Genomic DNA, 21539 nt, shown 5'->3' on the forward strand with positions numbered 1-21539 from the left:
TGAAATGCAGGTCATGTCCTGGGACCCTGCAGGAAGTTGCAGGATTTATTTGTCTTGTGTCTTATTTGGTAAGAGCCGTGGTGTCACCGAAGTGTCTCAGGCTGGGATGGGTCCAGGGAGAGAAAAGAGCAGGCTTGTCCTTTTGCTTTGCAGGCACAATGGTCTACAGGCAGTCTCGAAAGAGAGGGACCGGCAGGTTGCATCTGACAGCTCTATCCAGTCCCAGGTCCTGTGTCCAACAGCACCCGGAATGATCCTGCTCCAGATGGGGATGGTACAAACTGTGTCCTTGCCAGCAATGCGCTACCTACAGCCTTTCTCCTCTTCATTAGCAAATTCTACCCGTAGGAGTTATTTCCTGAGTAGATCATTTCTCTCCTGCGTGTGTTGAGCCCAACAACCCAACATTTCTCTGTCCTGAGCTGCAAATGCAGGTACCTCTCAGGCAGCACAAGTTGGCAATGAGGAGACCTTGGCAGTGTCTGGATCACACTGGTCTCTGTCTGTGGTTCCTTAAAGCTCCATCTTTTTTAAAACACTATCTGACAGCACCCTGCATTCCTATTTCTGCCTTCCCTTTCTGGTTCTCAATGGCCTTCCAGGATGCAACTGCCTTATGTTGCTGATAAATCTTTTTCCTGACAAATCTTCACAATTTTCTGCTCCTTTGGAAGCTGTTTGTTGTACTCTGCACACCCTCATTAAGCAAAAGCTTCATCAAATTCAGTCTGCTCTCCTTCAAGGAGGCAATTTCTTTCAGCTCCAAGATTGAGTTGCTTTTGACAGGTGGCAGAGCAGGTCCAGCTTTTCCATGTTCGACTTCAGAGCACCTCCTCTCTAGCACTAATTCCGAGAGCAGCAAACATTACCGCAGTATCATAATGTGAGGAGGTTTTTTCACGAGCTCCCTCAGATTGGTGTGAAGCAGGTGCTGAGGGCTTAATAAAAGGTGTCATGTCATAGGACTTTGAAGAGTATTCACCACTATTTAGGTGCCAGGAGCAATCAACTTAATTGGAGACATCTGGAGAGATCAGTGAGGTAGGACTTACTTATGAGAGAAAGTGGTGGTCACTGGCTTGGTCCAAGAGAATTTGGCTGCAGCAGTGCTGGACTGTGGATGCATTTAAACAAAGCATATATGTATATATATATGTATATTTGTATATATTTTTATGTGTGTGTATAGCTGGCACTCTTGTGCATGCCTCTGTTAAAAGGACACAGACAGGGCAGATCCTGCTTGTGAGAGGTGGCTGTGAGTGGAAGATCAATGGTGCTGGGCTGCGTTGTCCCTGTAAAGCACTATGGAAGTGCTGCTCCTGGATTGTTCTGCGGGCACCTGGATTTACTCCTCCAGGTCCTAAAGGCTGAGGAGCTTGCACTGGTCTTTGGAGAAAGGGGTGGCCTTCAAGAGGACTGTCTCTAGTCTTGGAGGGCTGAAGCAGCTTCAGGAAGAGACTGATCCCACCTGCTGAAAAGGGTAACTTGGAGCGGATGGTACATGGGGAATTCTTGGCTGGAGCCACGGTTGGAGGGAGCTGGGGCTGCAGAGTCATTTCTGCAGGTGGTCGGTGGAAGAACAACTTCTCTGTCCAAGTCTCATCATTCATTTTGCTGGGACCAGATACCGGACAGTACCAAGAGCTTTTGAAAATCCCTTCTCATGCTTTCCCTGTCCTTCCCCTTCCTTCACAGGAGTGTGCCACGCTCCATGTGGCTGTCTGGACAGGGAATGTCACATCTGGCCAAACAGATGTCCTTGCAAGGGGTGAGATGACAAAAGGTGAGCACTGCAAACAACACCACGGTGTGCATGTATCAACAGTGGTGGGGAACCACTGATGCCAACTCCATTGTGAGGCTTTGGTGAATCTCAGGATACAAACATGGTTATCTCTCCCCTTGATCTCTAAATTCACACTGAGACTGTCTGCCAATTTTGTAAAGGGGGCTATCTCTCCAATTATCCGTGATCCCTCGTGATACGAGGCACTTAATCACCGTCTCCTGACTTCTTGTCAGATTAATTATCATTAGCACATGTGTCTTCTGCCGTTTTCTGGGGAACGTGGTCATGGGAAAGTGAAAAGATAGCTCTGCTTATTGTGCTGGGGCTTGCAAGGGGAGTGAGGGCACTCGTGGCTCTGTGGTGGATTCTCCATCTGAAATGCTGCTTTATTTCTCCGTGAGCCAGTCCTGCAGCTCCAGGAGCAGCTGGTTTTGCAAGCAGCATTAGCAGGAGCGTTAGCTTCTTTCAGACCTCTGTGTGGGTCTGCAGGACTCTTTCCCCTCTCTGCTGACATAGCACAGATTAGAGAGGTGCAAGAAAACCATCGCCCTTCCCGGGGTGGCAAACGGGTCAGGATGGGTGAGTCCTTGTGCAACAGCTCCCTTGGGATGGGGTCCCTGCAGGGCAGGGAGAGGAAAGGGAGCAGGAAGCAGGGAGGGGGGTCAGAGCTCTGTGCAAGAGGACTGCACAAGGGCATTCCACCTCCACCGTGGGCAGGAGCAGTCGAGCCCGCTGACGGAGCGGGCTGCTGCTGTGTGCGCGTGTCCTCCTGCACTTTCTCAGGCTGCGGCCCCGCTCTGACAGCGAGCCAAAGCGTAGGAAGCGGAATAAGCGGCGGGGGCGACGCTCCCATTCCCATGGCAGCGGACCAGCTTTCTCCTCCGCGAGCTGGCCGCGCTCGGCAGCGCCTTCCTGCGCTGGGCCGCGGGTGCCGCTCCGCACATGGTCCCTATTAGGGGCCGTGGGCGAGCGAGCGCGGGGGCGAAGCGGGAACAGGAGCAGAGCGGCGGGCAGGGCCGGGAGCGGCGGGAGGCAGCGGAGCGCGGCTGCCAAGCCCCTGCCTCCAGCTGCCCCTCGTTAGGAGCTGGTCGCGCTCTGACCACACAGTAGCGGGGCTGGGCTGCACCGCTGTCGTTAGGCTGCCGCTCCCCCCGTGCCCTTGCTCACTTAGTGGCACTTTCTCCACTGGGTTTCATGAGCGTGGCGTGATGTGCTGTTACGTTGCTTGGTTCCAGTGTATTCTCTTCCCAGTTTCTTGCAGTTAGGAGGACACTAGTGCCTTCAGAAAGCATGAGATCAGCAGAGTAGTTAACAGCCTCATGGAGACTTTCCTAGGAGACTTAAAGATTGACATCTGAATTCTCTCTGTCCTTGGAAGATGGATGTACTTGGGAAGTTGTATCCCAAGTACGAATCCAGTTTTTCCTTGTGGTCACAGAGGTGCTGAGGAAAACAGCTAGTGCTGCATCAAACTCGGGCAGGGCCTGGACAGGGATCCTGGCAAGTAACTGGGCTCCCTCTGTTCAGCAGCACTGAGTGTTCACGGGAAGAGAAGTCTCTGTGATTTTGTTCATCTGTTCCAAAAGGTACATAAAATCCATGATGTTTTCCCAGAAATCTCCCGACCTCTTCTTCAGAGGTGGCAGAGTGCAAATGCCTATTGGGCTTTGGAGCACTTGGCTTGTTAAAATATTTAACTTTATTTTTTTTTTTTACTACCTGCAATAAAGCAGCTCTGCTAATCTTTAACATGCAGCATGACAAAGGACTGCGTTAAAAACCTGTTTATGGGAGCGTTGCAAAAATGTGTAAAAACGAGTGAAAGTCAATGAGGGCTAAAGAAACCTTCCCTGCTCCTGTGGCAGGAGCAGAGCTGCCCGGCCTGATGGCAGCACGCCGGGACCCGCAGGCTTAGCAGGAGGCTGAACTTGCACCTCGTTCCCTCCCTGCCTTTATGTTGCAGGGATTTCGGAGCCTGCCTGGATTTCGGATGGGGATGTATGGCCCGAGTGCCTCAGGGCTGAAAAATCCACCTGGCACGCGAGTTCAAACAGCATTTTATGAGAGTTGCCCCTCTCTTACGTCATTTGGATACTACAAAATATTACCAAAAAAAGTTACAATATGAATATTACAAAACTAGGCTTTCCTGGAGCATTTAGATTTTTATCAGGCTGCTATTTACTGGGAAATTTAAACGCCTTGGTTAGGGGCATTTTTATTCTCGCAATACTTCTGTCATGCCCGTTGGTCCCTGGCCGCTGCTTGGAGCCTGGGATTATGGGGCAGCAGCCTGACCTGCTGCTGCAGTCACGAAACCAAACGTTTCAGCACCTCAGAAGCATCGTCTGGTTTCAGCCCTTGTTTGAGCTGCAGTTTGGGAGTGTCTGAGCAGTAGTCGCACGGACATGTCTGTTCCCAGGACTGAGCTATCAGATTTCAGACAACGGAGAGGAACAGCATCAGGTGTTGAGGTTTGGGGTTTTTTTCCTTTTTTTTTTTCCCCCCCCCCTACCTCTTGTACTCCATTTTAAATAACATTTTTATTGCATTCAAGATAAACAGCAGATGAGTTCCCATGGGAATCAGAGTCCACCCAGCACTGATGGCAGTTTAGCTGAGGGGAAAGTACAGTCACGTGGGAGCCTTGAACGCTGTTGGTGCAGCAGTGCTAAGGGTTTTCCCTCTTTTTATGATTTCATTATATTTACCAATGCTGGTTTACATGAAGGTGTAAAGCTGCATTGCCCAAAGCTGTTGCACTGTCCAAAGCAGGAGGCGCCAGGGGAAAGGGACAGCTCCTTGTTCCCAGCATTGCATGCTGCTCCTTGCCCCTGTGCAGCATCAGGGTGGGAGCAGAGGTGCAATGAGTCCCTCATCTGCTGGCAGAACCTCCCTGGTGCGGGCAGGGTCTGAGTTGCCGCATGGAGTGAGGTCCTTGCAAGGCCTCCTGCAGGAACGAAGGGTCCTGCAGCACCTTCCTTGTTGCATGGTAGAGCAGGACAAAGAGGAGCAACATGTCCCCAGTGTGTTCACAACTGTTTTTATCAGGAAAGGGTATTTTAGAGCTTTTCCGAAACAGTCCTGTTATGTGCCATTGCTCTGATGGGCCATGGTCCTGGAGAATATCCCCTGTGTGTTGGGCTAGCCAGTGTCTTTCTGGGAAGAGCTCAGCGGCAGCTGGCCACCTGTAATGTGAGGATGAGCTGAGTGGTCTCGCCTTCATCTTCCTTGGACAAGCGACTTGCTGATCTCTACAATGTGCTCATGGAGGTATTGAATCTGATGGATCAACTGACCTGCAACTACTGTGGGTGCAGTGCTCTGTGTAAATGAATGGTGAATGCCACAAGGCCTCCAGGTGGATATGCCCTGCTGAAGAGGTGGTTCAATCACGGATGGTTTTGAATGCTGGGAAAGCATGTGCTTGGACAGTGAAGTCAAGCATGAAGCAGTCGATTTGCTGTCCCTGAGATGCAGAGAATCTACATCCATGTGTGGTGGTGAAGAATTTGGTGACAGGCCCAGCAAATAGTGTAGTGAGGAATGGGAAGGAGATGTGGGAAAGAGCTGACTGATGAAAAAGGCATGGGAGATCTGGATCATCTTTGGCAACTGCGGTCAGGAAAACATCTGTAGCACTCGGGAGGTGGAATTCCTACCACTGGGAGAGGGAGGTGGTGGCAGGCAGAGCCAGAAGGGACCTTTGCATATGCCCACTTAGTGCTGTATCTGCCCTTGGGAGCTACAGTGTCAGATCTGGAAGACTTTTTTGCTTTTATGCTGGAAGCTGAGACCTCAGAGCGAGGATCCTGCCAGATGAAGCCTGGAGAGACATTCTTTCCTGTGGTTTCATTTTTGAGAAGCCAAAAATCAGAATGAGGCTCTTCAAAGGCACTCCTGAAGGCCCTGCTTCGCAGATGGGCCGTGTCGCATGCCCACTCCTGCTTCTCCCTTTCATTCAGCAAACCCAGGGTGCTGCTACAAGCTGAAATGCTCAGTGCAAACCACGTGCAGCACAGAAATCAGAAGGTGTGGGATTAGGAATGGCTTTGGGCTGTGATGGCGGGAGCGTGACGAAGCCGCGCGCTGCGGACGCCGAGAGCTGCCGTTCGCGGCAGGGCACGGGGTTGTGCCGGGGTTGTGCCAGGCCGGCAGTGCCGCTCGCTCCTTCCCCATGCTTTGCTGCTGGGACGTGGCACAACTCCTGGTCCCTCCGGTCTCCAGGGGAGAAGCGCTTCATTGTCAAGACACCTTTGGTGGGGTTAACGCGTGCTGGAGGCCTGGTGGCCGCCAGACCACCTGTGTGCATCCAGAGGTGCCCAGATCCCCGCTCCAGTTTGACCAGTGCATGGCTCCCCATTTGAAACTGGGAGCCCTACAGGAGCCAGGTTCCTGGCCCAGCTGCCCGCACGGCCCTGCCGGCTCCAGCAAGGCCGCCCAGACCTCGTGGCCGCGCGCGGCACCGTAACCTGCTGCCCGGGCAGGGCAGCTCTGTGGGGATCTGCTCCCGCTGCTTGGCCTGGGGCCGGGGCGGCTGAACAGCCCAGAAGTGTCTGATGATTCATCTGCTGCTCCTCGGAGAGCCCCCGCCGCGGTGCCGGAGCTGGGGGAAATGCAGTGGCTTGGTTGGGAGGTTGATTAGCAATTAATGATGCTGATGAGAGTCTGAACAGGGGGCAAGAAGGAGTTGTTGGCCCCCCACCTTGTTGCCCAGACCTGCCTTGGTCTGGATCTTGTCACGAGTCTCCTTTCTTGTGGGGTGGGGATGGGGACCTGGTCCTCTTGGGTGAACGATGCTGGGGGGCTCCTGAATGTGGAGCCTCCTTCTACCTCCTACCAGGGCAGGAGCTCCTGGTGGCACGCTCACGATCACACCGCGCATGGTCTGCTCCAAAGAGCAGGGCTAGAGGCCATCAGAGGCCTCCCTCCGTGCCCAGATTGACGCCCTGCTGCCCTAATATCGACACCGTGCGGCTCTGGAGGCCGCTGTGGCTGGACGCGGGGGCGGCTGCAGGCCGTGGTGGGAGCTTCCCTTCCTCTCGTCCCCCCCGGGCCTCTCGGCATCTGCGGAGTGGGAGCAGGCGGCGCGCGGGGCCGGCCGGCCGCTCCGAGGTGAATGCCGTCTTTGACGCCAAGAAGCAGACCGAAACTATGTCAACCGAGAGCAGGCTGGGGCGGCTTTTCCTGTTTTTCCTGCTCGAGGCTTTGAACTGTGTCCTGATGGGTCAGCGCTGAGGAGACACCGTGGGCTGCCACGGGAAGGGGCTGAAACCCTAGACCCTGGGAAAGAGAAGGTCTGGGGGAGATATCACCAGCCTCCCGCTCGGAGCCCAGCCGGCTCCCTGCACGGGGAGGTGGCCCTGAGTGTGGGGAGCAGGGGACATGGCTGAATCGACAGGATGGCAGAGCACATTTTAGGGGCAGGAGGTTTTCCAGGGGCCAGTAGGTGATTCCACTCTCAGTGGAGATCCCAAACCTCCCAGCTCTCCTGCCCCAAAAGGGGTCAACAGCTGCTGGGAGGAGGTGACACTGCAGCTCAGGAAGGGGATCCTTCCATGAAGTCCCAGGGCTGGCCCTTGCCCAGGTTTGGTCCCCGTATTGCTGTATCACCTGCCTTGATTTTATTGCCTTGACTATAAAGATCCAAGGGCTGATAATGAGGGGTCGTTTCTGTGGGCATAAAGGTGCTCTAGCCTGGTGCAGCTTGTTCTTTTAATGGTGGAGCAAGGGGTGCACCGTGCCCATGGGGCTGGTTCTCCTTGCGCAAGCTCTGCTTTTTGCAGAAGCAGGGGGTAGCAAAGCCAACAGGTTGTAGCAGCTGCATTGGGGGTGCAAGGCCAGTAGCATAAACCGCCACAAAAAAAAGAAAAAAAAAAGAAAAAAAAAGTGCAGAAATAAGTGCTGTTTTGCTAATCTGGGGCTCTCCTGGGGTTTTGCTGACTCAGCTTGGGCTGGGCTTGCACCTTGCAGCTGCGGGACCAACGCGGGCGCGTTGGACCTGGAGCGCTGCAGAGGCAGCTTATCCTGCCGCCCTCCGTCCAGTGCGGTTACTGCTGCTCCAAGCGGGTTTATTGGCATCAGGCTGCGCAAGCGCGAGCTTTCCTGGCTCAGCAGAAACTACCCTCAAGGCTGCGTGGGTGTTTGTCCTGTTTTCTATTCTTCTGCTGACACCTACCGTGCGAGAGCCTGCAACACAGTGCGCCGAGCGAGACGCTTTGGGATGCTTTGCGGAAGTTTTTCTAAGTGTTTCTTTCTCCTCTGAGCATCTCTTCTTTGGTCCCAGCATTTGGGGGGTATTTGGGTTTTCATGGTGATAGCAGAAAGTGAGTTTGGAATTTTTTTTTGGAAATCCTTCAGGTTTATAAACAGAGGAAAACAACACCAGATCAAGGGGTGTTCTGGCAAACGTGGGGCAGTATCAGTGACCTTTCCATTACCAACAGAAGAACTGATGGTGCTGTTTGGTCTCACTTCCTTCTCCCCTCCTTCCTCATCACTGGGATGATCTTGGGGCAGTTGGTTTGCTAGGCCCTGACACACAGATTGCAGTGGACAGCTGGCAGTTTTGGGAGATTTGCATCTCCAGCAGCAGAGGTTGGGTGTGGAGAAACACCAGCCATGATACAACAAATACAGAAAGATACGTGAGCGGTCCCAGCATCGTCAGCTGTAGACAGAAGAGCCTTGAAGCTCTGTGGAAGGGACTACTAGCAAAGGAGGACCTTGCAGGTGGCCCTTGCCTCTAACGTATGTCATTAGACAATATCAAATCAAATCCAGACTAAGATAACGAATTTGAAGGAGCTTCAAGCTCCTTTGTTCATTTGTCAGTGGACAAAAAAGAGAAAGAATGGTCTGGAGACATGTCACAGTTCCCCTCATTCTGCTTCTGGCAGAGCTTCTGGCCAGAACGTGACTGCAGGTAGAGACTTCTTTTCAAATTACTTATTTTTAGCACTGCCGATGCCTGAACCTCCTGCTGAGCACTGTGTCAGCCCGGGTGTCTCTGAGCTCTGCTGTGGTGCCTGGGGCCCTTGCAATGCCTTGGTGAGCGCCCGAGACCCGGTCTCCCCTTGCTGTGCTGAGACGCCTTGGGGCAGATGCGGGGTCAGTCTCTGGAGGTGGCAGGTGTCACACACTGCCTGGCAGCGGGTTTAGCATTGGCCCCGTGTCTTTTGCTTTCTAGCAGGTTGAGTTTTCTTTGCATTTCTGCTGCGTTGTGATGCCAGCCCTGCCTCCGGCAGTGGCACCGGTGACGGCGGCGTGTCCCAGTCGGGCAGACACGCGCCTCTCTTCTTCCACGTGCAACCTGCTCCGAGAAAAAGGGCGCCGTGGGAAGTTTCATGCTGAACTGTTTACACCTCTGTTCACATGACTTTATTTTGCAAAAACCTCTTGAATCTTGCCAGAAGTCAGGGCTTATTTCCCCTTCCCAAAGGCATCTAATCCTGGTCTCATTAACTTTGATTGCAGCCTACAATTGCTGAGGAGAGAAAATAACCTAACTATTTTGTCTCAGGAAAAAGATCAGATCGAAATTATCCTGAAGCCCTCAGAGATGTTTATCTCTGTGTTTTTCTTTCTTCCGCAGCTGCATGAGCTTGTAGAAGAACTGGTTTGACTTGGCCCTGCCTTTCTGAAGAAAGAAACGAAGACTGGAGAAACTCAGCGGAGCAGCAAGTCCTCACTTGGGGCAGGTGGATGTGTTGGGCATGTGATAGAAAACTAAAACCCGTCAACGTGTGGGGTCATTTTCTGGTGCCTTGGGCAATGGGCAGACCCAGCCCTTTAAAGGCTGTTTTTTTTTCCCTTTTTCTATTTATGCAGAAAATACCTTTCTGTGCTGAGTGTGGGTTGAATAACCAGCCTCGTGCTTTCAGCTAAAACCTGCCTAGGTTTGCAAAATAGTAAAAAAAGTGTTATATGTAAGGGCAAACCTTGCCTTTTCTGTGGTTTTTTTTTTGCTGGGCATGAGGATGCCCAAATAAAGACCGCATCAGTGTGCTCAAACACAGCCTGTTCCTCCGTGAAGGAGTGTGTCAGCTCTGCAAGGACCTGTTGGGCTGCTTTTTGCAGAGATGGAGCTCACCTTGCCTAAACACTGCTTGCCTTTGCCAGGAGAGTCTTTGACAAAGTATACTTTGGCAGAACGTTATGTTTTCAAGAAAACACTCTTTTTTGGGGGTGGAAAAAAAAAGAAAATGAGCTGTTTCTTTCCTCACTCAAATGCTTTTCAGCTGACATTTATGCAGGTTTTTTGCTTTTTATGTGTGTGTTTATTTATTTGGTGAGATTAAAAGAGGGGGAAAATGCCCCAGCAGCTCTGGACACTATGCAGAAAGTGCCCAGAGTGAAGTGGCAGAGGGGAGCGTGGCTGCTCCCTATCTGGCTGTGCCATGTGGCCTCGGCAGAAAGGGTGAAGTGCCCCAGGGCCGGTGTGGCTCTTGTCTTGGTTCCTGGGCACACAAGGGCTTGGAACACGCAGGCAGTGTCTGCTTCGGCTGCTGCAGAGGTCTGATGATGCAACAAGAAGGAGAAAGAGGTGCCAGCCGGTTCTGGTGCTGCTGAGCGATGGGTGATGAGGCAGGTGCAGCACCCTGCTTTATACCAGTTCAGTCTTAGTTGATTTGGTTTAACCTCTGCAGCAGGTTATTCCAGACTGAAGTATAAAAACCATGGCTTTGTTCCGTTCCTGGGTCACCGGGGCCATCTGCTTCAGTAAAGGCCTGCTGATGGGAGATCTTCTACCCCAAATATTGCTGAATATCCTGCCAGTCCCGGAACGCATCTGCTGTGGTGTCCTGCCTGCAGTGCACAGCACCAGCCCCAGCACCCCTGAGCCAGCAGGGCTGGTGCTGGTCCATGCATCAGCTCCTGCGGAGCCAGGTGAAGGGAAGGAATGGCTTGTGCTGATTTAAGCATTATTTTTTGTGTAGAACAGATTTTTTTATTAGATCAATTAGCATTTGTGACTGCTGTAGCTGGAAACCTGTTTGTGAACAACCAACCTCTTGCCCCTGGTACAGAAGGAGGAAGTGTTCTGAGGTTTAATCCTAGGAGGAGGGTTGGTAGACAAAGTGTGAGGGATGATGATTTTGGGTAATGAGAATGCCTGGCCTTTGCGGGGACTTGCTTTCTCTGAGGCAAGAGGTTAGCAGTGAGCATAAGGAAAGTTTTATTACAATTTTTAGTACCATGCATGTGTCAGGGGGTTGTCATTGGTGCCTAGAGGGGACCTGCTTGTGGGCCACCTGGGAAGCCCATCTTGACACATAAGCATCAAAAGGCCTGAGATTGTGACTACATTTTAATAGACTCCAAAGTCTTTACCCAGATGGGTAAGAAGGTTCATCCCACTCGTTTTGGCTCCAGACATGCAAGTTGCAAGTTGGGTGTCTGGTCCTCGAGCTGGGCCAGGCCACCACACAGCACCACCACCACCATTCTGCTGCCCACTGTTTCCAGGTTTAACAGACTTGGGAGGACAGGAAGAAACTAATTCTTAATTCTGCCCAGGAAGGGATGACAGTCCCAAGGCTCTCCTCTGGAAAGTCGGTTTCATTCCCTTGTTTCAGGTGAAAGCTCCAGAGAGTCACAGAGCGACAAGAGAGAGGTCTTCCTTCTTTCCTTCTTTTTCCCCAGGTACCTTTGAAGTCATTTGGGATTTTGCACCTAGTTCCTTTGGGAAGTTGCTAAACAGATGCACATGGACTCATTTCATTTATGGACAGGAATACTGTGAATGCAGGAAGAATCACAGAATGGCTGAGGTTGGAAGGAACCTCTAGAGATCATCTAGTCCAACCTTCCTGCTCCAGCAGGGTCACCCACAGCATGTGGCACAGGGCAGCATCCAGGCGGGTTTTGAAGGCCTCCGGAGAAGGAGACTCCACAACCTCCCTGGACAGCCTGTGCCAGGGCTCTGTCACCCTCACAGTAAAGAAATTCCTCCTCACATGGAGATGGAACTGCCTGTGTTGCAGTTTGCACCCATTACTCCTTGTCCTGAATTTCAGAACTCCAGTTTAGATGCACTCCCCAGTGTTTGTATTGGACTGAAGGACAAACAGCCTGGAATCAGAAGGCTTGTCTAGGAGTCAGCAGGTCATGTAGCTTCTGCAAACATTGTATAAAACTACGGGATTTCATAAAAGGTGAGATTGCTTTCTACCTGCTTGCACGTATTTTGGAAAGCTGCATCTATAGGCATGTGTATGCTTATAAGTGTATGCTTATAAACTATATATATATATATATAGTGCTGTCACCAAATGGAAGAAGCAAGGGCACAAGAAATTGCAAGCTGACTAGGCTAGAACACACCACAGTGTCCTTTCTCTGTGGTTAGATCATCGTGTTGCACTTGCAGTGTCACCTGGTGCTGTGACAGCAAGCACTGTGGGCCAGAAAGTTTCTGATTTTTTTTTCAGCTGATAAAACTGTCACTTTTCAATTCCAAGAAGATATTTTTTTGTCATCAGAAATAGAGATGATGAGAAATAGCCAGGGCATGGCTATAGACTCCCAGTATGAGCAGTACAGACCAAACACTCTGCTCTTCTCACTTAAGACTCAAGGCAAGGAGCAGGGACCTTGCATCCCAGTGAGTCCTTTGAGACTGTGTCCAGACTGCAGGCTAACTTCTTTTTTTTAATCTTTTGGTGGAAAAATGTCAGGTCTCACCTTGACATAGAGTGGGAACGTGTTTGTGGTCACAGGATGCTTTCAGGGCTCACAGAGTTGTTTCTTGTCTTTGTCAAGTGACAAATGGTGAGCAGGCGTTAGCACCTAACTGCGTGATCGTAGGGATGGTGAACAGACTTGGTGAGCAGGGGGGATGCTGGTGCCACGGTGCAATGCCACGTCAGGGCAGAGGCAGGCAAGCCCTTCAAGCTCCAGCCCTTCAAGCTCCCCGGGGCTTTCTGCCTCCCCAAAATGGTCCCTCCATTCAGCTTTGTCCTGGCTTTCTTTAAATGGATAAACACCAGAAATCAGTGGATGATGTTGTAGTGGGTGGAAACCCACAACTTTATCTGTGTCCCTATACGGACTCCTTTTATGTCCACAGAGGGAATCTCATGAGAAGTGGCATATAACCAGCTGAGTCCATACCCAGACAGGGGAGGTGGCTGAGCCTCTTAAATCCCACTGGTTTACGTGTGTCACCATGGATTCCCTGAGCAGAGGAACAGCCATTAGCTTATTCCTGCTGGCAGTACTGCCTGTGGGCAGCAGGAGGACGCAGGGACCTGCCAACCCCTGCAGGGCCTGTGGTAGCCCAGAGGGCACTGTGGGCGTTATTGAGGGCTCCCTGGGCCTCCGAGCATATGTGGCCACGGGGGCCCTGGGGGGATTCGTGTGGCCTCCCTGGGCCTCTGTGCACACGTAGCCCTGTGCCCCTGCAGGCTTTGGTGTGACCTCCCCGGGCCTCTGAGGGCAGCTGGCCCCGGGGCCTTGCAGGCTTTCGTTCTTCCTCTCTGTGCATTAGTGCGCAGCTGGAAAAAATGGCCCTGTGGGCATTTGTGTGGCCTCCCGAGACCTCCACGTGCAGCTGGATCCCCGGGCCTTGCAGGCATTTGTGCAGCCTCCCTGGGCCTCATGGCGCAGGTGGCCCCCCGGGCCCTGCGGGCTTTCCTGCGGCCTCCTCGGGTCTTTGTGCGCAGCTGCACCCCGGGCTATCTGGGCTATCGTGCAGCCTCCCTGGGCCTCCGTGCACAGCTTTCCCTCAGGGCCCTGCGGGCTTTTGTGTGGCCTCCCTGGGCCTCCATGTGCAGCTGGCCCCTTGGGTCCTGCGGGCTTTCATGTGGCCTCCCCAGGCCTACGTGCGCGGCTGACCCTCCGGACCTTCTGAGCTTTTGTGTGACCTCCCCAGGCCTCCGTGCGCTTTCTTGGGGCCTCCCCGGGCCTCAATGCGCAGCTGGCCCCCAGGGGCCTCCGAGTTTACGTGCACCCTCCCCGGGCCTCCGGTCACAGCTGGCCCCCCGGGCCCTCCGGCCTTACATGCGCCCTCCCCGTGCCTCCGTGCATAGCCGGACCCCCGCGTACCCCGGGCTTAAGTGCGCCCTGCTCGCGTCTCCATGCTCAGCTGGCCACCCAAGCCCTCCGGGCATACATGCGCCCTCCCTGGGACTCCATGCGCAGCTGGCACCACAGGCCCTCTGGGTTTACGTGCGTCCTCCACCTGCCTCCGTGCGCAGCTGCCCTCCCGCGCCCTCCGGACATTATTGGGACCTCCCCGGGTCTCCGTGAGCAGCTGCCCCTTCGTGCCCTCTGCCCTTAAGTGTGCCCTTCCCGGGCCTCTTTGCTCAGCTGGCCCCCCCGCACACTCTGGGCCTATATGCACCCTCCCTTGCCCTCCGTGCACAGCTAGCCCATCCGCGCCCTCCAGCCTTACGTGCGCCCTCACCGGGCCTCCCTGCGCAGCTGGCCCCCTGTGCCCTCCCCGCTTTGATGCGCCCTCCCCGGGCCTCCATGTGCAGCTCGTCCCCTGCACCCTCCAGGCTTACGTTTGCACTCCCCGAACCTCTGTGCGCACCTGGACTCTCGCGCCCTCCCCGCTTATGTGTCCCCTCCCCAGGCCTCCGTGCGCAGCTGGCCCCCTGCGCCCCCCAGCACTTTGATGCGCCCGCCCCGGTCCTCTCTGCACAGTTGAGCCGCTGTGCCCTCGAGGCTTACATTCGCCCTTCGTGGGCCTCTGTGCGCAAATGGCACGTCGCGCCCTCCGAACTTACGTGTGACCTCCCCTGGCCTCCATGCTCAGCTGGCCCCCCACGCCCTTCGGTCTTTCCTCCGCCCTCCCTTGGCCTCCGTGTGCAGCTGGCCCCCTGGGCCCTCTGAGTTTATGTGCGCACTTCCTGGGCCTCCACGTGCAGTTGGCCACCCGTGCCCTCCAGGCTTACGAGCGCCCTCCCTAGAACTCCGTGCTCAACTGGCCCCCACGCCCTCCGGGCTCTGGTGCACCCTCCCCAAACCTCCGTGTTCAGCTGGCCCCCTGAGCCCTCCAGGATTTCGTGCGTCCTTGCCAGGACTCTGTGCGCAGCTGGCCCCCTGCGTCCTCCGCGCTTTCATGTGCCTTCCCCGAGATTCCGTGTGCAGCTGCCCACCCGCGCCTGCCGGGCTTCCGTGCGTCCTCCCCGGGGCTCCGTGCGCATTGGCCGCTGTGCTCTCCGCACTTACACGCGCCCTCCCCGGGCCTCCATTCGCAGGTGGCCTCCCAGGCCCTCCAGGCTTTCGTGCGGCCTCCCTGGGCCTCCGTGCGCTGCCCCCCAGGGACTCCGAGCATTCGTGCGGACCTGCGCGGCAGCCTTGGGCCTGCGCGGCAAGGGGCAGCGGGGGCTTTGCCAGGCGGCTGCAGGACGGGGCTGCCTGCAGCTGGGCCCAGCCGGGCGCTCCGGGGCCGCCCGTTGTGGCGGCCGCGTCCTCGCGGCTCCGGGGAGCTGGCGCTGGGCGGTTCCGCAAGGGCTCCCTGCTTCTCCGTGGGAAGGGGGGCACAAAAGAAAGAAAAAAATATGGAACGCTTCACGAATTTGCGTGTCATCCTTGCGCAGGGGCCATGCTAATCTTCTCTGTATCGTTCCAATTTTAGTATATGTGCTGCCGAAGCGAGCACGAGTCCCGCCGCCGCCCAGCAGCCTTTTCTAGCCCCGCGGCGCCGAGACTTTGAGGACAGGGCGAGCGCAGCTCTGGGTGCCGAGCGCAGCCGCGGGAGCGCGCGGCGCCCGCAGCGGCCGCGAAACCCCCGGGGCGGCGGCGCCGCCGGGGCCGCGCGGGGGGCGCGGAGCGGGGCGCGCGGGGGGCTCCCGCGCTATGCAAATGTCCGCAAAGCATCCTGGGGCGGCCGCGCGCGCCCCCTGCCGAGCGGGCGGGGCTGCCGCGGGGAGGGCGGGCCGCGCAGGAGAGCGGCGCGGCGGGGCAGGCGCGAGCAGCAGAGTGGCGCAGCGGGAGCGTGCTGGGCCCATAACCCAGAGGTCGATGGATCGAAACCATCCTCTGCTAGCGGCGCCTCTTTTCGTGCTGCGGCGTTCACCTTCTGCGCCGCCGGGGCGAGCAGAGCAGGACGAGCCGCGTGTGACCACGACCTTCTACCCGCACAACTGACAGTGTCCCTGTACAGAACAGGGCTCCAGAATTGAAATCGAGCATTCACACCAAGCCCTTCCTGCGTTAGCAAGACCCAGAAGGCTCATTTCCTGATACAGCTCTGCACAATCTGAAAAACAACCCCTCAACCCAAAACAGGACAGCCAAACATCTGGGAAGCAGCAACTATCTGCTCTCATCCTCACCCTTCTATGAGTTATAGATGAAACGTATACATGAAAATATGACATTCCCACTTTTTTTTTTCTTTTTCCCTTCACATGTTATAAGGAACAGTGAAACCTGCACAGCAATCAAAGCACCAACACAGCCCATTTCTTCCTCTGCTGGAGGAAGGCAGCATTCCCAACTGTACCTGTGCTCAATAATGTCTCCCATTTTTACTTACTCCCTCTCCTCCCCTGCTTCTGTCCTGCTTCTCCTTCTAAAAGAGCATCCCCTTCCTTTCACCTCGCAGGGTCCAGAGGGAGCAGAAGGAAAGCGCCGGAGCCAGGGCTGAAGCCGCGCTGCCTGCACGAGGCCTCCTCAAAGGGAGCCCAGGCTTCTCGCAGTCGCTTCACACCTTGAACACAAACAGCCCATGGAGACGCTACATTTTCTTTACAGGGAAGCTCTTTTCTTGTTGTTTTTGTTCATTTTGCCGCCATACCGTGGAGTTAGCGGCTACACTCCCAGGAGCTCAGCAGCAACCGGCTCCTCGCGGGCTCCCGGGTGCCGGGGTTGCCCTGCTGAGGGATCCACACAAACAGGGGAAGGAGCCATGAGGTAATTTAGCTAATGAGAGCAGCCGCTAATTAGGGAAACCTGGTGGGGGGCTCACGAGTGCCCAGTCAACCTTCTCCTTCACCCCAAGAAATGGCACTAGGGATCTCATCTACAGACAGACAGAAAGTACCAGTACACCGTACATACGTATACACACACATATACTATATATACACACATATATATCTGTATCAGTCTTAATTAGGATAAAAACTACTACTTACTGCCTGAACACAACACAATACAATAATACTATCGCGTTTTTAAAGGCAACATAATGCTAGTTCAGGGATGGGGTAGAATCCTGCTTAGTTGAAGTCTACCAATGCTGTCAAACTGTGAGCAGTAATTACTTGTGGGTTTTTTTCTTTTTTTTTTTTTTTCTTTTTTGATAGTGCTTTGCTGGATAACCACCCCAAAATATCATCAGCCAGAAACTCTCTTCAACACAGCAGAAACGTCTGAATTTGGTTGAAACGACTGGTACGATGAGCAGTGCCCGCTGGGCAGAGCAGCTTCCTGAGGCCGGTGAGAGGGGCCGGGGCGAGGGGAGAGGAGCAGGGAGCCGCCGCGCTCAGCGCAGGCCCTGCCAGGAACGGGGCTCCCGGCCGCCCCGTCGTGTCCGCAGGAGACAGGGCACTGAGGAGCGCGGGTGGGGGGAATGAAATGATAACAAGAATCTTTTAGATGTAGAGGGTACCCCTGGGTGGCAACGCTGCAGCACCGGGCAGGCCCAGGAGGGCCCAGGAGGCTTCTCGTTTGGGGAACAATTCCTCAGCATGAGGCATGACCAGACCCACGATGTCGGCCCGGTCTGTGGATGTGTCCAGGGGAGCTCCAGGGGCGAGGAGAGCAGCGCTCAGGTGGGCTGAGCGGAGGCGATGCTGGGCCGAGGCCGCGCCAGCCTTGGGCCTGCGCCGTGAGCTGCAGCCTTAGGCCTGCCCGGGAGGGGCAGCCTTGGGCCTGCGCGGCAAGGGGCAGCGGGGGCTTTGCCAGGCGGCTGCAGGACGGGGCTGCCTGCAGCTGGGCCCAGCCGGGCGCTCCGGGGCCGCCCGTTGTGGCGGCCGCGTCCTCGCGGCTCCGGGGAGCTGGCGCTGGGCGGTTCCGCAAGGGCTCCCTGCTTCTCCGTGGGAAGGGGGGCACAAAAGAAAGAAAAAAATATGGAACGCTTCACGAATTTGCGTGTCATCCTTGCGCAGGGGCCATGCTAATCTTCTCTGTATCGTTCCAATTTTAGTATATGTGCTGCCGAAGCGAGCACGAGTCCCGCCGCCGCCCAGCAGCCTTTTCTAGCCCCGCGGCGCCGAGACTTTGAGGACAGGGCGAGCGCAGCTCTGGGTGCCGAGCGCAGCCGCGGGAGCGCGCGGCGCCCGCAGCGGCCGCGAAACCCCCGGGGCGGCGGCGCCGCCGGGGCCGCGCGGGGGGCGCGGAGCGGGGCGCGCGGGGGGCTCCCGCGCTATGCAAATGTCCGCAAAGCATCCTGGGGCGGCCGCGCGCGCCCCCTGCCGAGCGGGCGGGGCTGCCGCGGGGAGGGCGGGCCGCGCAGGAGAGCGGCGCGGCGGGGCAGGCGCGAGCAGCAGAGTGGCGCAGCGGGAGCGTGCTGGGCCCATAACCCAGAGGTCGATGGATCGAAACCATCCTCTGCTAGCGGCGCCTCTTTTCGTGCCGCGGGGTTCGCCTTCTGGCCCTGACGGGCCTAATCAGCCTGTCCGGCCGCGACAAAGCGGGACAGTCCAAGTGAAACTCCCAATGCTGTGCACGTCAGGGGAAATGCTTCCTGTATGGTCTTTCTGTTTCATTTTATATTTATCTCTTCCATCTCCCCGTTTAAGTGAAAAGTTTTGACCTCTCCACAGGACAGTTCATAGCAAGGGGCCAAAAAATAGGAAAATAAAACAATAGCCGTGACAGTGTTAACTTTGTCTTCTCAAAGTATAGTGAATGCTCAGGCTGCAGGGTGTGAAAGCAGAAAGCGTATAAATAAGAGGGAAGTGGCTGCATGGGGTATGAAAATCGCCATTTCCGAGCTTTAATTTAATTTAATTTAATTTAATTGTAGTGAGAAGCGCTGGCAGCATCATCTCGGGGCAGGCCTGGCTCGTTGGGCCTCCTGGGAGGGGCCCGCCCAGAGTCCGGACACGGAGCAGGCAGGAGGCGGCAGCGAGCCCGGAGGAGCAGAGAATTCCCGGGTTTTCCTTTAAGGATTTGGTGGATAGGAGCCATCACCATTGGGTCTGTAAGCGGTTCCATGGTGTAATGGTTAGCACTCTGGACTCTGAATCCAGCGATCCGAGTTCAAATCTCGGTGGAACCTACAACTTTTGGCTTCTTGTTTTTATTTTTTCCTCTTTATGGCTGTTGAAGTTGAGAATGAGCTTAAGAGAAGCTCTGCGTATTTCATCGGCCTATCGAATGCCACGATTTACAGAAATGCGAGACTACCTGAAAACCACATTTAAAGGAGAATTAAAAGGATTCTTTTTTTTCTGATTTTTCTTTTCTATGTTTTTGCATTTATTTTATTGTAACAATGTTAGAAAGTCCTTATGTGTGTTACCCGAAAAATAAAATCAGACTGTAGTATATGGAAATTGAAGTGCTTATTCTTATATCCACGCTGTGAGTAAGCTGTGCAAAAACACCGCTAGTTAAGCACCAGCAAAGCGCAAAGGAATCTGCACAGTTCAGGCTCGTGTTTATGTGAGGATTAGGTCCATGTGTAGGGAGGAAGGATCTCTCCTCTCCCTCCCCTCTCCCTCTCCTCTCCCTCTCCGTTTTGTTTTCCTGCCTGACCTTATGTTTTTCCCGACAAATCACTGTTTCAGCCACCATTCCACCGAACAGAGGGCGCAGACGGTCGCGCGGGTCCCCGCGGGGGGTTCGGGCTGGAGCGCGGCCGGGTCGCGGGCCCCGGGCGGGCTCGTGGCGCCGCGGCGCGCGGCCCGCTGCCACCGCGCGGTTCTATGGTGTAATGGTTAGCACTCTGGACTTTGAATCCAGCGATCCGAGTTCAAATCTCGGTAGAACCTGCGAGGCCCACGCACCTTTTGCCGCGAGGCAAACACGCAGGGAGAGACCCCCGTGGCCTCTGCTGGGCCTGAGCTAGGGAAATATTGAACGAACTCTTCACCAACGGTTCTTACCCAGGTCTGCCATTTAATTACATTCCGCACCTAAGGTTTAAATGTAGCTTGAGGAGGTTTGTTTGTTTTGGAGAAACATTAAGTTATTGACCCTGCGACCGCTCTGATCTTCAACAGATAAATCTGCGGGATTTGGACATGCAGTTATCCAGACAGCAAGGCCAGCAACGCAACAACGTCAGAGCGGGCACAACCTCCTCGCTTGCCCTGTTTCAGCAGATAATCCCACTGCGTTGCTGGTGCAAAACTGCGCCAAGTCCTCTCTGTGCTTCTCAGTTTAAGGGCAGCCAAGGGCGAGGGGAGCCGGGGCGCCGTCCCTGTTTGCACAGGGAAGAAGCCCCGTGTTCGCTCCTCTGCCTGGGCCAGGAACACCCCTGCGCTCCTTAGACAACCTTGGAGACCAGTTATTGCTTTAGGGAATAGAGGGATCCATCTAGTCAAAGAGCAGCAGAGAAAATGCTTGATTCCTTCTTCACTGAAAAAAACCCCACACAACCCTCATCTTGCATTTTAGGGTATTTTCACCCTTTCCTTCAACTGCTTAAGCGTCAGGATATGCACAACCAAAGCCCTGTTTGACATTTGGCTATGGCTTGGGAGGGTCCTTCCCGTGTTTGAGCGCTGGAGAAGCCCAGGGTGACGGTCCAGAGCAGATCCTGCTCCTCAGGCACCGGTGCTGCCCGGTGCGGAGCAGCTCCACGGCTCCCCGCGCGCTCGTGCTCCGAGCCAGCGCCGGCCGGGCCGAGCTCCGCTCCCAAACTCCTCCAGCGCTCGAGGAACATCCCTGCTAAACCTGTGGAAGAGGCAGGCAGGTGACAGTAACCGACACCAAGAACTGAGGCGAGCTTTAGGAGACAGAACCACCACCCAATTCAGGATCAAGATTTATTAGGACAGGTCATGGTCATGCTCCATTTGATTACAAAGCACCAAAATCTAGATAAATGTACATTATCCACACGTAACCCATTTAAGACAGCTGCACACAGCTACAGCTGTCGTTTTAGGTGGTACCACACTCATGTCCCCCTCAAACTCCAGCGGATAAACAACCACGAGCTGCATGGGCTGCAGCCAGACTCTGGGGCAGGCTGCGGCAAGAACCACGAACCCCCCTCACGGCGGCCGTCTCGGGATAAAGTCCTGCAGCCCAAGGGATCTGCTGCAGGCAGGATTGCCCCAGGACAGCTTCCGAGCTGCGGTTTAGCACCTCACATCATCCGCCCCTTCCCTCGCTTTGATGCGGCCTTTTCTAAGAATAAATCCAGAGCCAGCACAACATTCAACAAGGAGCAAAGCACTAGGGCTGGGGTTGCACAGGAGCTTCACCTTCACGGGGAAATTGCTGAAAATCGTCCCACAAAACTGAACGCTGCTCTAGCTTCAGCCAAGGCCCCTGCAGCCACGTGTTATCACCACCACCAAGCTTCCCACACGGAGCTATAAAAGCCACAATCAAGACTCAGGCAAGTCCTTCAGTAAATGTGAAGCTGCAACAAGGTTTTCCGATTTTAAACTTAAGAATAAATCAGTGAAGGAAGGCAGAGAGGCAAACCTTGTAGCTAGGGAAAACCAGGTTTTCCAACGTAAGATCAGTTTTACTCCGGCGAGTCTTAGAGCCCCCGCGGCTGCAGGGCACCAGGCACCGCAGGCTCCCCGGGGCCGCTGCGGCGCGCGGGTGGGCGCAGCGCCCGCCTGGGCCCTGGAAGCTACAGGGCAAATATCCCACCAGTTTG

The 21539-nt window shown here is 54.9% G+C and overlaps 6 non-coding genes across 6 annotated transcripts; 4 read left to right on the forward strand and 2 right to left on the reverse strand.

The window, feature by feature from the left end:
• Positions 1-15297: 15297 nt before the first annotated feature.
• On the reverse strand, positions 15298-15404 carry LOC112957718. The gene has a single exon (XR_003251263.1). It is a non-coding gene; the product is annotated as a U6 spliceosomal RNA (small nuclear RNA).
• A 314-nt stretch (positions 15405-15718) lies between these two features.
• On the forward strand, positions 15719-15790 carry TRNAM-CAU. The gene has a single exon. It is a non-coding gene; the product is annotated as a tRNA-Met (tRNA).
• Positions 15791-17814: 2024 nt separating this feature from the next.
• LOC112957719 lies at positions 17815-17921 on the reverse strand. The gene has a single exon (XR_003251264.1). It is a non-coding gene; the product is annotated as a U6 spliceosomal RNA (small nuclear RNA).
• A 314-nt stretch (positions 17922-18235) lies between these two features.
• TRNAM-CAU lies at positions 18236-18307 on the forward strand. The gene has a single exon. It is a non-coding gene; the product is annotated as a tRNA-Met (tRNA).
• A 595-nt stretch (positions 18308-18902) lies between these two features.
• TRNAQ-CUG lies at positions 18903-18974 on the forward strand. Its single transcript has one exon. It is a non-coding gene; the product is annotated as a tRNA-Gln (tRNA).
• Positions 18975-19617: 643 nt separating this feature from the next.
• TRNAQ-UUG lies at positions 19618-19689 on the forward strand. The gene has a single exon. It is a non-coding gene; the product is annotated as a tRNA-Gln (tRNA).
• The last annotated feature ends 1850 nt before the right edge of the window (positions 19690-21539 follow it).

The sequence above is a fragment of the Nothoprocta perdicaria genome, unplaced genomic scaffold (genome assembly GCF_003342845.1).
Source record: "Nothoprocta perdicaria isolate Ctin4 unplaced genomic scaffold, notPer1 scaffold_75, whole genome shotgun sequence".
Classification (NCBI taxonomy): domain Eukaryota; kingdom Metazoa; phylum Chordata; class Aves; order Tinamiformes; family Tinamidae; genus Nothoprocta; species Nothoprocta perdicaria.